Source organism: Oncorhynchus nerka, linkage group LG7 (genome assembly GCF_034236695.1).
Source record: "Oncorhynchus nerka isolate Pitt River linkage group LG7, Oner_Uvic_2.0, whole genome shotgun sequence".
In the NCBI taxonomy this organism is placed as follows: Eukaryota; Metazoa; Chordata; class Actinopteri; order Salmoniformes; family Salmonidae; genus Oncorhynchus; species Oncorhynchus nerka.
The window spans coordinates 30,967,827-30,985,104 of NC_088402.1; positions in this window are offsets into that span (position 1 = coordinate 30,967,827).

A 17,278-nucleotide genomic window follows, 5' to 3' on the forward strand; every position below is an offset into this window, starting at 1 on the left:
CTGGGTAGCCATTTGACTAGATGTTCAGGAGTCTTATGGCTTGGGGGTAGAAGCTGTTTAGCAGCCTCTTAGACATAGACTTGGCGCTCCGGCACCGCTTGCCGTGCGGTAGCAGAGACTACCGTCTATGACTGGGGTGGCTGGAGTCTTTGAAAGTTTTTAGGGCCTTCCTCTGACACTACCTGGTATAGAGGTCCTGGATGGCAGGAAGCTTGTCCCCAGTGATGTACTGGGCCAAACGCTCTACCCTCTGTAGTGCCTTGCGGTCGGAGGCAGAGGAAGTGATGCAACCATGCTCTCGATGGTGCAGCTTTCGAATCGTTTGAGGATCTGAGGACCAGGCCAAATCTTTTCACTCTCCCGAGTGGGAATAGGTTTTGTCATGCCCTCTTCACAACTGTCTTGGTGTGATTGGACCATGTTAGTTTGTTGGTGATGTGGACACCAAGGAACTTGAAGCTCTCAACCTTCTCCGCTACAGCCCCGTTGATGAGAATTGGGGCGTGCTCGGTCCTCCTGTAGTCCACAATCATCTCCTTTGTCTTGATCACGTTGTTGGAGAGGTTGTGGTACTGGAATCACACGGCCAGGTCTCTGACCTCCTCCCTATAAGCGGTCTTGTCGTTGTCGGTGATCAGGCCTACCGCTGTGGTGTCATCGGCAAACTTAATGATGGTGTTGGAGTCATGCCTGGCCGTGGCAGTCATGAATGAACAGGGAGAACAGGAGGGGACTGAGCATGCACCCCTGAGGGGCCCCTGTGTTGAGCATCAGCATGGCAGATGTGTTGTTACCTACCCTTACCACCTGAGGGCACCCCATCAGGAAGACCAGGATCCAGTTGCAGAAGGAGGTGTTTAATCCAAGGGTCCACACCTTATTGAAAGGCTTTGAGGGCACTATGGTGTTGAACGCTGAGCTGTAGTTAATGATTAGCATTCTCACATAGGTGCTATTTTTGTCCAGGTGGGAAAGGGCAGTGTGGAGTGCAATAGAGATTGCATCATCTGTGGATATGTTGGGGTGGCACGCAGATTGGAGTGGTTCTAGGATTTCTGGGATAATGGTGTTAATATGACCCTGACCAGACTTTCAAAGCACTTCATTGCTACAGACGTGAGTGCTACGGGTCGGTAGTCATTTAGGCAGGTTATCTTAATGTTCTTGGGCACAGTGACTATGGTGGTCTGCTTAAAACATGTTGGTATTACAGACTTGGACAGGGAGAGGCTGAAAATGTCAGTGAAAACACTTGCCAGTTGGTCAGCGCATGCTCAGAGTACACGTCCTGGTAATCCGTCTGGCCCTGCTGCCTTGTGAATGTTGACCTGTTTAAAGTTGTTACTCAAATTAGCCGCGGAGAGCGTGATCACGCATTCTTCCCGGAACAGCTGGTTCTCTCATTCGTGTTTCAGTGTTATTTGCCTAGAAGCGAGCATAGAAGACGTTTAGTTCTTCTGGTAGGCTCGTGTCACTGGGCAGCTCTTGGCTGTGCTTCCCTTTGTAGTCTCTAATGGTTTGTAAGCCCTGCTACGTCCAACGAGCGTCTGAGCCGGTGTAGTACGATTCGATCTTAGTCCTGTATTGAAGCTTTGCCTGTTTGATGTTTCATGAGAGGGCATAGTGGAATTTCTTATAAGCTTCCAGGTTAGAGTCCTTCTCCTTGAAAGCGGCAGCTCTACCCTTTAGCTCAGTGTGGATGTTGCCTGTAATCCATGCTTGGATTATGGTTGGGGTATGTACGTACGGTCACTGTGGGGACGACATCATTGATGCACTTATTGATGAAGCCAATGACTGATGTGGGGTTCTCCTCAATGCCATCAGAGGAATCCCGGAACATATTCCAGTCTGTGCTAGCAAAACAGTCCTGTAGCTTAGCATCTGCTTCATCTGAACACGTTTTAATTGATTGTGTTACTGGTGCTTCCTGATTTAATTTAGTTTGTAAGTGGGAATCAAGAAGATAGAATTATGGTCAGATTTGCCAAATGGAGGGCGGGGGAGAGCTTTGTAAGTGTCCTTGTGTGTGGAGTAAAGGTGGTCCAGAGTTGTTTTCCCTCTGGTGGCACATTTAACATGCTGATAGAAATATGTTAAGACCGATTTAAGTTTCCCTGATTTAAGTTTCCCCAGAATGGAAGGCAGTGGTGGTTTATTCGATTGCCTACAAATTCTCAGAAGGCAGCCTGCCCTCCGGCCCCTTTTTCTCTGCCTTCTCTTCACGCAAATGACGGGGATCTGGGCCTCTTCCCGGGAAAGCATTATGTAATTCACGTTATGCTCGTCGGACTCGTGGTGAGTAATCGCAGTTCTGAATGATTTTTGGTCCTAAGAGATGGTAGCAGCAACATTATGTACAAAGTACATAAGTAAAAAATAAGTTATGAACAAGAATACACAATTGGATAGGATCACGTAAAACGTCAACTTCTTCTCCGGCGCCATCTTTATCACCTGGTAAGAACTGGTATGTAGCCTAACTATTTTATATGTTTAAATGCCACAGAATGCCATGTAAATATCACAAATGTTTTTTCATATGTTGACAATGTATACGTGCCAGCCAACTTACTGTAATGTGTTATCCTTTACTTACATTAAAACCTTCTTGTGAGGAAAACTATAGTGCTCTTGCCCATGTGAGTTTAGTCTGTTATTCCAAGGGCATGTTTGCATAATCTTAATGTACCGGCACATGTACTGTACTGTTTGCATGAACGCTGGTTACGCAATGAATATTTACAATAAGTTTTCAGCCTTGAGGCCATTCTAACAGAACAGCAACAAACTCTGCTCTCTCTCTCTCTGTCTCGCTGTCTTTCTCCATCTCTCTCATCTCTTTCTCTCTCTCTCACCTGCTCTCTCTGCTCTCTCCCTCAATTTCTCTCTTTTTGCTTCTGCCTCTCTCCTACGCATCAGCAATACCAATCAGTTTTATTCACACTACTCTATGGATATACTGGATAAATCCGCTGAGACTCCTTGGCCAGCTGAATATGGCATTGGAGCCCCGTCCAGCTCACCCAACCACAACACTCCATAATATTCTCTCCAAGGGTTACTTCAAGCGATACCCGGCCTTGCTAGCTCAGTCCAGCTGCAACATCTTCTGTGTGTGTGTGTGTGTGTGCGTGCGTGCGTGTGTGTATGTGTTTGCATGTGAGAAAGTGTGAAAGAAACTCCAAGAGAACATTTTGAAGGCTATACAGTTTCCATGCCCAAAGCAGTAAATTAAACTATTGACCCTCAGAGACGCTGAGGGTGAGTTCTATTCCCTACACCATTTCACTACCTACTCACTACATATCAATTATTGAAGGACATGGACGACCGACTTGTGTGCATGTGTGTCCATCATGTTCCTTTCTGCCCACAGCTAGCCAGCTACAAATTTTAATGAAAGAATGAGGAATATTCCTAACATCAATATGTTAGAGGGGCAGAAGTGTGTGAACATCAAATCAAATTTATTTATGTAGCCCTTCGTACATCAGCTGATATCTCAAAGTGCTGTACAGAAACCCAGCCTAAAACCCCAAACAGCAAGCAGTGCAGGTGTTGAAACACGTTGGCTCGGAAAAACTCCCTAGAAAGGCCAAAACCTAGGAAGAAACCTAGAGAGGAACCAGGCTATGAGGGGTGGCCAGTCCTCTTCTGGCTGTGCCGGGTGGAGATTATAACAGAACATGGCCAAGATGTTCAAATGTTCATAAATGACCAGCATGGTCAAATAATAATAATCACAGTAGTTGTCGAGGGTGCAGCAAGTCAGCACCTCATGAGTAAATGTCAGTTGGCTTTTCATAGCCGATCATTAAAAGTATCTCTACCACTCCTGCTGTCTCTAGAGAGTTGAAAACAGCAGGTCTGGGACAGGTAGAACGTCCGGTGAACAGGTCAGGATTCCATAGCCGCAGGCAGAACAGTTGAAACTGGAGCAGCAGCACGGCCAGGTGGACTGGGGACAGCAAGGAGTCATCATGCCAGGTAGTCCTGAGGCATGGTCCTAGGGCTCAGGTCCCCCGAGAGATAAAAAGAAAGAGAGAAAGAGAATTAGAGAGAGCATACTTAAATTCACACAGGACATCAGATAAGACAGGAGAAGTACTCCAGATATAACAAACTGACCCTAGCCCCCCGACACAAACTACTGCAGCATAAATACTGGAGGCTGAGACAGGAGGGGTCAGGAGACACTGTGGCCCCATCCGATGATACCCCCGGACAGGGCCAAACAGGAAGGATATAACCCCAAACCACTAGAGGGATACCTTCAACCACCAACGTACCATCCTGAGACCAGGCCGAGTATAGATCTCCGCCACGGCACAACCCAAGGGGGGGCGCCAACCCAGACAGGAAGATCACATCAGTGACTCAACCCACTCAAGTGACGCACCCCTCCTAGGGACGGCATGAAAAAGCACCAGTAAGCCAGTGACTCAGCTCCTGTAATAGGGTTAGAGGCAGAGATTCCCAGTGGAAAGAGGGGAACCGGCCAGGCAGAGACAGCAAGGGCGGTTCGTTGCTCCAGAGCCTTTCCGTTCACCTTCACACTCCTGGGCCAGACTACACTCAATCATATGACCCACTGAAGAGATGAGTCTTCAGTAAAGACTTAAAGGTTGAGACCGAGTTTGCGTCTCTCACATGGGTAGGCAGACCATTCCATTAAAATGGAGCTCTATAGGAGAAAGCCCTCCAGCTGTTTGCTTAGAAATTCTAGGGACAATTAGGAGGCCTGCGTCTTGTGACCGTAGCGTACGTGTAGGTAGGTACGGCAGGACCAAATCAGAGAGATAGGTAGGAGCAAGCCCATGTAATGCTTTGTAGGTCAGCAGTAAAACCTTGAAATCAGCCCTTGCCTTGACAGGAAGCCAGTGTGGGGAGGCTAGCACTGGAGTAATATGATACATTGTTTTGGTTCTAGTCAGGATTCTATCAGACGTATTTAGCACTAACTGAAGTTTATTTAGTGCTTTATCCGGGTAGCCGGAAAGTAGAGCATTGCAGTAGTCTAACCTAGAAGTAACAAAAGCATGGATTAATTTTTCTGCATCATTTTTGGGCAGAAGGTTTCTGATTTTTGCAACGTTACGTAGATGAAAAAAAAAGCTGTCCTTGAAACAGTCTTGATATGTTCGTCAAAAGAGAGATCAGGGTCCAGAGTAACGCCAAGATCCTTCACAGTTTTATTTGAGATGACTGTACAACCATTAAGATTAATTGTCAGATTCAACAGAAGATCTATTTGTTTCTTGGGATCTAGAACAAGCATCTCTGTTTTGTCCGAGTTTAAAAGTAGAACGTTTGCAGCCATCCACTTCCTTATGTCTTAAACACAGGCTTCTAGCGAGGGCAATTTTGGGGCTTCACCATGTTTCATTGAAATGTACAGCTGTGTGTCATCCGCATAGCAGTGAAAGTTAACATTATGTTTTCGAATGACATCCCCAAGAGGTAAAATATATAGTGAAAACAATAGTGGTCCTAAAAATGAACGTTGAGGAACACCGACATTTACAGTTGATTTGTCAGAGGACAAACCATTCACAGAGACAATCTGATATCTTTCTGACAGATAAGACCTAAACCGGGCCAGAACTTGTCTGTGTAGACCAATTTGGGTTTCCAATCTCTCCAAAAGAATGTGGTGATCGATGGTATCAAAAGCAGCACTAAAGTCTAGGAGCACGAGGACAGATGCAGAGCCTCTGTCTGATGCCATTAAAAGGTAATTTACCACCTTCACAAGTACAGTCTCAGTGCTATATACATTGTACATCATATACATTGTTTGTCTTCAGGAAGACAGTGAGTTGCTGCGCAACAGCCTTTTCTAAACATTTTGAGAGGAATGGGAGATTTGATTCGATTTTTTATATTTTCTGGGTCAATGTTTGGCTTTTTCAAGAGAGGCTTTATTACTGCCACTTTTAGTGAGTTTGGTACACATCCGGTGGATAGAGAGCCATTTATTATGTTCAACATAGGAGGGCCAAGCACAGGAAGCAGCTCTTTCAGTAGTTTAGTTGGAATAGGGTTCAGTATGCAGCTTGAAGGTTTAGAGGCCATGATTATTTTCATCATTGTGTCAAGAGATATATTACTAAAACACTTGAGTGTCTCTCTTGATCCTAGGTCCTGGCAGAGTTGTGAAGACTCAGGACAACTGACCTTTGAAGGAATGCGCAGATTTAAAGAGGAGTCCGTAATTTGCTTTCTAATAATCATGATATTTTCCTCAAAGAAGGTCATGAATTTATTACTGATGAAGTGAAAGCCATCCGCTCTTGGGGATGCTGCTTTTGAGTTATCTTTGCGACAGTATCAAAAAGACATTTCGGATTGTCCTTATTTTCCTCAATTAAGTTGGAAAAATAGGATGATCGAGCAGCAGTAAGGGCTCTTCGATACTGCACGGTACTGTCTTTCCAAGCTAGTCGGAAGACTTCCAGTTTGGTGTGGCGCCATTTCCGCTCCAATTTTCTGGAAGCTTGCTTCAGAGCTCAGGTATTTTCTGTATACCAGGGAGCTAGTTTCTTATGATAAATGTTTTTAGTTTTTAGAGGTGCAACTGCATCTAGGGTTAAATTGAGTTCCTCAGTTAGGTGGTTAACTGATTTGTGTCCTCTGACGTCCTTGGGTAGGCGGAGGGAGTCTGGAAGGGCATCAAGGAATCTTTGTGTTGTCTGTGAATTTATAGCACGACTTTTGATGCTCCTTGGTTGGGGTCTGAGCAGATTATTTGTTGCAATTGCAAACATAATAAAATGGTGGTCCGATAGTCCAGGATTATGAGGAAAAACATTAAGATCCACAACATTTATTCCATGGGACAAAACTAGGTCCAGAGTATGACTGTGACAGTGAGTAGGTCCAGAGACATGTTGGACAAACCCCACTGAGTCGATGGTGGCTCCGAAATCCTTTTGGAGTGGGTCTGTGGACTTTTCCATGTGAATATTAAAGTCACCAAAGATTAGAATATTATCTGCTATGACTACAAGGTCCGATAGGAATTCAGGGAACTCAGTGAGAAACGCTGTATATGGCCCAGGAGGCCTGTAAACAGTAACTATAAAAAGTGATTGAGTAGGCTGCATAGATTTCATGACTAGAAGCTCAAAAGGCGAAAACATATTTTTTTATTGAAAATTACTATCGTAAATGTTAGCAACACCTCCGCCTTTGCGGGATGCACAGGAGATATGGTCACTAGTGTAACCAGGAGGTGAGGCCTCATTTAACACAGTAAATTCATCAGGTTTAAACCATGTTTCAGTCAGGCCAATCACATCAAGATTATGATCAATGAGATAGTTCATTGACTATAATTGCCTTTGAAGTAGGGGATCTAACATTAAGTAGCCCTATTTTGAGATGTGAGGTATCACAATCTCTTTCAATAATGACAGGAATGGAGGAGGTCTTTATCCTAGTGAGATTGCTAAGGCGAACACCGACATGTTTCGTTTTGCCCAACCCAGGTTGAGGCACAGACACGGTCTCAATGGGGATAGCTGAGCTGACTATACTGACTGTTCTAGTGGCAGACTCCACTAAGCTGGCAGGCTGGCTAACAGCCTGCTGCCTGGCCTGCACCCTATTTCATTGTGGAGCTAGAGGAGTTAGAGCCCAGTCTATGTCGGTAGATAAGATGAGAGCACCCCTCCAGCTAGGATGGAGTCCGTCACTCCTCAGCAGGTCAGGCTTGGTCCTGTTTGTGGGTGAGTCCCAGAAAGAGGGCCAATTATCTACAAATTCTATCTTTTGGGAGGGGCAGAAAACAGTTTTCAACCAGCAATTGAGTTGTGAGACTCTGCTGTAGAGCTTTCACTCCCCCTAACTGGGAGGGGGCCAGAGATAATTACTCGATGCCGACACATCTTTCTAGCTGATTTACACACTGAATCTATGTTGCACTTGGTGACCTCTGACTGTTTCATCCTAACATCATTGGTGCCGACATGGATAACAATATCTCTATACTCTCTACACTCGCCAGTTTTAGCTTTAGCAAGCACCATCTTCAGATTAGCTTTAACGTCGGTAGCCCTGCCCCCGGGTAAACAGTGTATGATCGCTGGATGATTCGCTTTAAGTCTAATACTGCGGGTAATGGAGTCGCCAATGACTAGAGTTTTCAATTTGTCAGAGATAATGGTGGGAAGCTTCGGCGTCTCAGACCCCGCAATGAGAGGAGTAGAGACAAGAGAAGGCTCGGCCTCAGACTCCGACTCGCTGCTTAATGGGGAAAGCATGTTGGGAATATGAAGATTTTTTTGATAACGTAAAAGAAAACTAACCCTAATTAGAATGTGCTCTAGCTGTCCAGTAAAATAGTTTCTGAAATAGGACAAAATATTTTTTAAAGCATCTGAGAAATGGTGGGTTAGGTTAACTTATAACTGTATTATCACTATCATTACTATTAATGGATAGCCAATTGGTTATAGGAATTTTTGGTCTGTGTAATTTACATACTTTCCCTAACTCTTAGAGAATACTGCTAATGTTCAGGAGCATGAGGTTGCTGCCTGCAACCCCATTGAAATACCACTATAAAAACAATGAACGTGTTTTGGGATTGGATAAAAGCAACTGTCAAACAACAAGAAAATCATTTGTTGTCTTCTTGTATATTGAGAGCTCTGTTTCATTCGTTTTTCTTTAAAAAAAACCTTTTTCTTCTGACATGTAATTTTGTTTACTTCCTCTCCCTTGTTTGACAAAATTGCAGATCTATGGCAGGCTTTAGACAACTGTAAATGTGATTTACACAAATCCCTCTGTCCCAGTGATGTATTTTTAGACAACGTGTTTTGATATGAAGAGGAAACCCCTAACAGCTATGAATACAGATGACAGATAGCAATGCTTTATATCTGTAGGTCCTGTGTAGCCTGGTAAAACCAGACTGAATCCATTGAAGAAAATAGTGATTGCAGGGTTCAGTCTGGTTTAACCAGGCTAGGTCATGTGTCTCTTAGTTGGTGATAGCCTGGTGCTAGCAATGTCAAAGTTGTGTGTTCAAATTCTGCGGGAATCACATACACATACAAACTGAATGCTTTCCACTCACTGTACTGTACTTGCTTTGGATAAAAGTGTCTACAAGAAGTGTCTGCTAAAAGTGTCTGCAAATGGTGTCTGTTATAGGTGTCTGCTAAAAGTCTCTGTTAAGGGTGTCTGCTAAAAGTCTCTGTTAAAGATGTCTGCCCAAAAGTCTCTGCTAAAGGTGTCTGCAAAAAGTCTCTGTTAAAGGTGTCTGCTAAAAGTCTCTGTTAAAGGTGTCTGCTAAAAGTCTCTGTTAAAGGTGTCTGCCCAAAAGTCTCTGTTAAAGGTGTCTGATAAAAGTCTCTGTTAAAGGTGTCTGCTAAAAGTCTCTGTTAAAGGTGTCTGCTAAAAGTCTCTGCTAAAGGTGTCTGCTAAAAGTCTCTGCTAAAGGTGTTTGTTAAAAGGTGTCTGCTAAAAGTCTCTGCTAAAGGTGTTTGTTAAAAGGTGTCTGCTAAAAGTATCTGTTAAAGGTGTCTGCTAAAGGTGTCTGCTAATGCCATCCTTCCTTCACCTCATGAATACAGCCTACAAATGTCCAGTGCCCAGTACAACAAAATCAGTATACCATCTATATACCATCGTATGTGTCCCAGGGAAATGTTTCAATAAAGTTAATTGTGCATCACCAACAGCCGTTGTTTACAATCAATCTGTTTTACTAAGCATCAAATCACCCAGACTCTTCTGTGTGTGTGTGTGTATGTGTGTGTGTGTGTGCGTGCGTGCGTGTGTGCGTGCGTACATTTGCGTGTGTGAATGCATAGGCCATACTGTCTGAGAATCTGCAGCGGCACTTTTGCAGAGCCTTATTGTTCTCTGTCTTGGTGTCTATAGAGACTGAAGACGCTCTAGTCATAAACAGAGGAGACCAAGCTACAAAAGACTCCTCAGAGTATCCATCCATATTGATTTACTGTAAATTTCCTTAGTTTACTCTGGAAAGGTCCAGCAGTTGAGCTACTGTTGATAATTGCTGAATGATTGCACAAGGTACAGAAACGGACTGGCCACAGGGCAGTTTGGGACAATGCCAGTGGGCCTATTGAAAAAAGAAAACAAATTATGTTATCATTATTTGCTATTTATCTGATTATTCAGGTCAAATTCATGGTACAGACATTAAGGGCTAGATTCAATCAGACGTACATCCGCATAGCGTTGTTTTGTTGGTGTCGGAGGTGGAACTGTGTTAGAGCTGTAAAATACACAAGCAGTTTGCTGCACTTCATCCATTGGACGCAACGAAACCACACCGGACTATAATCTCATGCAGCCAAATTTGAAGTTCATGCAGCGCATTACAAATTCAAATATTTGAATTAGACTGATAGGCATAAATCCCCCCCCATGCAAATGAAGGGCTCTATTAATTCCGTATTCCCGGAAATTCAGCATGACGTGATTGAAATTTAAAGGCAATGTTCCTGCGTTAGTGGAGACTGCATTAACGGTAAACACGGTGTATGTCGGCTCAATCCGAAATTATCTTCACATTTCTAGTGTGCAATCTTTAATGCTTCAGTGATCCAGATTGAATACAGGTCTGACATGAAAACATGCATTATCCTAACATCAACGGTTTGACATTATTTCTACCATCAATAGAGCCTACACTTTCTAGCGCCGTTTTGAACCTTTTATGCTGTAGGGATAATAAGGAAGGGAGTGGTTAGTGACACAAATCGTAAATGCCATTGCCTGCCGATGTGCCCTTGAGCAAGGCACTTAAGTCCCCACAACAATGGCTCCACCGGCGCCCAGTGTGGCAGCCCCCTGCTGCAACTTCGCAAACCTGTATATGTATGTGTGTCTTTCTGAGGGGTTGGGATAAAACAGAAGTCACATTTCAGTTGGACCTTGTGTACAATTGATGAATAAAGTGATCTAAATCTTCATCTTAAAGTAATTGCCCAGTGTTTCCAGATTTTAATGAAATGTAAAACTAATTAATGACAATATCAGTGAAATGTTTCTTTCCAAAAAAAGGTAATTCTGTCAGGCACCACAGGTTGAAATTAAAACATGTAATCTACCTATCAATTTTAAGATTTTGTATTTTTTTGGATGAAAATGTATATTTTCTTTAGTTTATCATACCACCATCATCAACATTTGTATTTTTTACTTTAAAATTGACATACATCAATCATTTCAAAGCTCATTACATTAAATTACACATAATTTAAAAGCCCATTTCATAGAGAAATGTAAAACTGGACCATATTTAGTAACTTGGGTCTAAATAGGTGTTTCAGTGTACTTGTCTTTAACTGACAAATCATTTTTTCTCAGCTTCAGAATAATCTGCAATCGCCCAATTCTGTGTGATTATCCTTTGATATTTTGTCACATTTTATTCTAGATAACATTTTCTTTGGAAATATGCACCAAAAATGCATTTTACGTACATGTCTTTAGTATTTTACAGATAGAAAGTTAAAAAAGTATTTATCCACAATCTTCTCTGGACAAGTCTGGTCCTGGAGTGTCTTAACAAAATGAAACCACAATCTGTAGCTAATTGCAATGAGCAGTGGGAGAAGCCCCAATCTGATGATGACTGTTCAATTTATTGAATGGAGTGGAGGGATGGAGCTCTAAAAAGTCCAAATACACTACATGACCAACACTATGTGGACACCTGCTCGTTCAACATCTCATTCTGAAATCATGGGCATTAATATGGAGTCGGCCCCCCCTTTGCTGCTGTAACACCCTCCACTCTTCTGGGAAAGCTTTCCACGAGATGATGGAACATTGTTGCAGGGACTTGCTTCCATTCAGCCACAAGACCATTAGTGAGGTTGGGCACTGATGTTGGATAATTAGGCCTGGCTCACAGTCAGCGTTCCAATTCATTCCAAAGGTGTTCGATAGGGTTGAGGTCAGGACACTGTGCAGGCCAATCAAGTTCTTCCACACCAATCTCAACAAACCATTTCTGTATGGACCTCACTTTGTGCCTTCCCCAAACTGTTGCCAGAAAGTTGGAAGCACAGAATCGTCTAGAATGTCAATGTATCCTGTAGAGTTAAGATGTCCTTTTTCTGGAACTAGGCTGAACCATGAAAAACAGCCCCAGGCTTTACACCACTCCAGCCTACGCTTGGCATTGCATATGGTGATCTTAGGCTTGTGTGCAGCTGCTCGACCATGGAAACCCATTTTATGAAGTTCCCGAAGAACAGTTATTGTGCTGATGTTGCTTCCAGAGGCCGTTTATAACTTGTTAGTGAGTGTTGCAAATGAGGACAGACAATTTTTACGCTTTACGAACTTCAGCACTCTGCGGTCCCATTCTGTGAGGTTGTGTGGCCTACCACTTCACGACTGAGACGTTGTTACTCATAGATGTTTCCACTTCACAATAACAGCATTTACAGTTGACCAGGGCAGCTCTAGCAGTGCAGATATTTGACGAACTGACTTGTTGCAAAGATGGCATCCTATGACATTGCCACATTGAAAGTCACTGAGCTCTTCAGTAAGGCCATTCTACTGCCAATGTTTGTCTATGGAGATTGCATGGCTGTGTGCTTTTATACACCTGTCACCAAATAGCCAAATCAATTAATTTGAAAGGGGTGTCCACATATTTTTGTATATATAGTGTATGTAGATAAAGTGAAGGATTACATTGAAACTTTAGCTGGAGGAAACTCCAACACGGTTGGTGAGGTGAAGGAGGTGATGCCTTAGTGGGGAGGAAACTCAATCTGTGGCTCATTTATGAGCTGAATGGCACGGTTGCTGGGGTGAAAACTGTGGTTGAAGCCTTAGCTGGAGTAATTGTTGCATTTCCGCTTTCGTTGCACTTGCATTCAGTAGCTTGTATGAATCACATTATTATGATGGATAAGGAGAACCTGGATGGAACATGGATGGTTCCTAATGTTGTTAGACTCTCGCTAGTGTTTCCAGAATAACTGGATCTGATACTAAGATCAGGACCTGCAATTGAAGCGGTGAGCAATTGTAGTATGGCCTTCAATATGAGTATGTTTTTTATGGACTGCTAAGGCATAAGAATATGAAAGTGTGTATTCTTATTTTAAATGTATTCAGGTCTGTACCTGTCTATTAATACTATGTATTGTATTTTGTTGGAAGGGTGTGGGCGTACCCCAACAACAGAATGGTGTGGGCGTACACTGGTCATAAACAAAATATTAATGCGAGTGGACCGCTGATTGGCCAGCTCATCCTCATCAGGATGACATCATCCTCTATAAGGAAACAGCAAGCATTTTTTAAACGGTCTGTTTGATATTCAAGTTTGAGGTGGGGTTTATGAATATTTTTTTTCTCTCCAATTTATGCTTTGGCCACAAATACGAGTATAGAATGAGTCAACAACATTATTTGTGTGTGAGTTAACAGATTTTCACTAGACAGTTACTTTAAGGACAGCCACTCACCGATATGTCAGCTCATACCTCAGTTACACCTCCAACACCATCAAACATCTGCTATGAGGATGTCGGACGATATTGGATAACGCTCTGATTGAATGAGGCCATAAGCAAAGAAGAAAACGCTCACCCAGAAGTGACGCTCCAAGTGGCTGGGGACTTTAATGCAGGTAAACTTAAAACAGTTTTACCAACTATTTACCAGCATGTCACATGTGCCACACACATTACGCCACACACAGAGATGCATGCAAAGCTCTCCCCCGCCCTCCATTTGGCAAATCTGACCATAATTGCATCCTCCTGATTCCTGCTTACAAGCACAAAATAAAGCAGGAAGTAGCAGTGACTCGCTCAATACGGAAGTGGTCAGACTGTTTTGCTAGCACAGACTGGAATATGTTCTGGGATTCATCCGATGGCATTGAGGAGTACACCACCTCAGTCATCGGCTTCATCAATAAGTGCATTGACTGTGTCATCCCCACAGTGACTGTACATACATATCCCAACCAGAAGCCATGGATTACAGGCAACAACTGAATTGAGCTAAAGGCTAGAGCTGCCGCTTTCAAGGAGCGGGAGACTAATCTGGACGCTTATAAGAAATCCTGATATGCTCTCAGACGAACCATCAAACAAGCAAAGCGTCAATAAAGGATTATGATTGAATCCTACTACACCGGCTTTGACGTTCGTCAGATGTGGCAGGGCTTGAAAACTATTTTGGACTACAAAGGGAAAACCAGACGCGAGGTGCCCAGTACTGACCAGACGAGCTAAATGCCCTTTATGCTTGCTTCGAGGCAAGCATCACTGAAGCATACACGAGAGCACCAGCTGTTCTGGATGACTGTGTGATAATGCTCTCGGAAGCCGATGTGAACAAAACGTTTAATAAACAGGTCAACATTCAGACGGATTACAAGGACGTGTACTCAAAGCATGTGCGGACCAACTGTCAAGTGTCTTCACTGACATTTTCAACCTCTCCCTGACCGAGTCTGTAATACCAAAATGTTTCAAGCAGACCACCATAGTCCCTGTGCCCAAGGAAGCGAAGGTAACCTGCCTAAATGATTACCGCCCCGTGGCACTCAAGTCGGTAGTCATTTATTGCTTTGAAAGGCTGGTCATGGCTCACATACACAGCATCTTCCTGGATACCCTTGACCCACTCCAATTCGCATACCGTCCCAACAGATCCACAGATGACCCAATCTCAATCGCACTCCACACTGCCCTTTCTCACCTGGACAAAATGAACACCTATGTGAGAATTCTGTTCATTGACTACAGCTCAGCATTTAACACCATAGTGCCCACGAAGTTCATCACTAAGCTAAGGACTCTGGGACTAAACACCTCCCTCTGCAACTGGATCCTGGACTTCCTGACGGGCTGCCCCCCAGGTGGTAAGAGTCAGCAACAACATGTCTGCCACGCTGATCCTTAACACTGGGGCCCCTCACAGGTGTGCACTTAGTCCCCTCCTATATTCCTTGTTCACCCACGACTGCGTGACCGAACACGACTCCAACACCATCATTAAGTTTGCTGACGACACAACAGTGGTAGGCCTGGCAGTGTGGTGCCAGGACAACCTCTCCCTCAATGTGAGTAAGACAAAGGAGATGATCGTGGACTACAGGAAAAGGCGGGCCAAACAGGCCCCCATTAACATCGACGGGGCTGTAGTGGAATGGGTCAAGAGTTTCAAGTTCCTTGGTGTCCACATCACCAACGAACTATCATGGTCCAAACATACCAAGACAGTCGTGAAGAGGGCACGACAAAACCTTTACCCCCTTGGGAGACTGAAGAGATTTGGCATGGGTCCCCAGATCCTCAAATGGTTCTACATCTGCACCATCAAGAGCATTGTGACCGGTTGAATCACTGCCTGGTATGGCAACTGCTCGACATCTGACCGTACAGAGGGTAGTGCAACATTTCTTTTCAGAATGAGCCCTTTCGTATTGACCAACCTTGAAGATCTCCCCTGTTTATTCCAACTGGTCAGAGGACTGGCTTCAGACGAGCACCGCTTTGGAAACAAGTGTTTTAATTAATACTTTTAATTGCTATACTCTGGTTTCACATTGTAGATCATTTTGTTTATTTATTGTACACAAGTAAAGTCAATTCAAGGATGTTCCCTTTTCTGTTCAAGTTACTTAAGGCCCGATTCCGACCGAAGTTAAGCGTGCGTAAATGGAACGTAATTCCCATGTTATGCACCTTTCTCTTTATGCGTATTCTGACCTTGAATTTAAACATAAGAATAGCATGCTATTCGTTTTGGGTGGAGATCGCATAAATGAAGGTGAGGCGGAGGTGTGTCTACAGATATATAGCCTCGTTATTGTTATTTTATTGTGTTACTTTTACTTTCGTTTATTTGGTAAATATTTTCTTAAGTCTTCTTGAACTGCACTGTTGGTTAAGGGCTTGTAAGTAAGCATTTCCCGGTAAAGTCTACACTTGTTGTATTCGGCGCGTGTGACAAAAAAAGTTTGATTTGATTTGACATGTAGGTAGGGGTAAAGTGACTATACATAGATAATAAACAGTGAGTAGCCGCATGTAAAAACAAAGCTGCCTAGTTTAAGTGGCACCCTACACATGCTGAATTCCCTCTGTGAGCGGTTCTGTTCATGCTGATATTACACAGACATCTACTACATTCACCCATTTCCATTTGATTAAAAAATACGTACTTTACATAAATCTAAAGTACAATATATTGCTATATAATATAATAAGATTTTAAATGGATCGCAGTGTGTGAGTGTGTAAATCTGTGGCGGCACGGTGTACAATCCAAGTGGCACCCTATTCCCTATTTAGTGCACTACCTTTGACAAGGGCCCTATGGCCCTTGTCAAAGGTAAAGCACTTATATAGGAATATGGTGCCATTTAGCAAGCAGACATAGTGTTGAAGTAGTGTAGGTTACCTGCAAAGTGATTTAAAGATGATTGCAACTCTCTCTGGCAGGATGAATCACGGCCGGTAATGAATCTGTCCCTGTACCTGGGATTAAAGGACACACACATGGACACACGGACGGGCGCGTGCAACCTCAGTGAGTATCTGGGCCTCTGTTTCTGGAATAGGGAAGCCCTGCAGTGGAATTTAGACCACAGTACAGCGGTACAAGGCCCACTCTTACACCTCAGGAGGCCGTACGCACACACAGCCTCCGTAACCCTACCAGCACAGCAGTCCCAGCACTCCAACCATTCTCCACAGTTGAAGAATGTCTTCAGTCTGACCTCACAACCTCACAGTCTGCAGACACAAATGCTTTTAATAATTATTTTTTCCCTTTCTTTTTTATTTATTACATTTCTTTATATTCTAAGGGCCCGATTCAGACATAGGAAATTACACCTTTCTTAACGCACGCCTTTTCTACGCACTTCTCAGTAGTTGGTATTCAGACTTACCTAATGAAGGTGTGTAATTTAGCTTAAGACATCCCTTTAAATAAGGTGTACCTTTAAGTTTGAATTCTGTCCACAGACTCAATAGAATATATCGAGAAAACGGGTTCAGAATATTAAGGATCAGTGAAAGAATTCCATCTAAATATATGCATATTCGTCTCCGTTTAAGCACCAATTGGTAGATTTCAAAATACTCTGATCTTGTAGATTATTTAGGTTTAGGAAATTATTTATTAATCATAAAAAAACTGAAGTAGATTATTTAGGTTTAGGAAATTATTTATTAATCATTAAAAAAATGGTTTGGAGCAACTTTAAGCATGAAAGAAACAAAACGGTGGTTTGATTCAT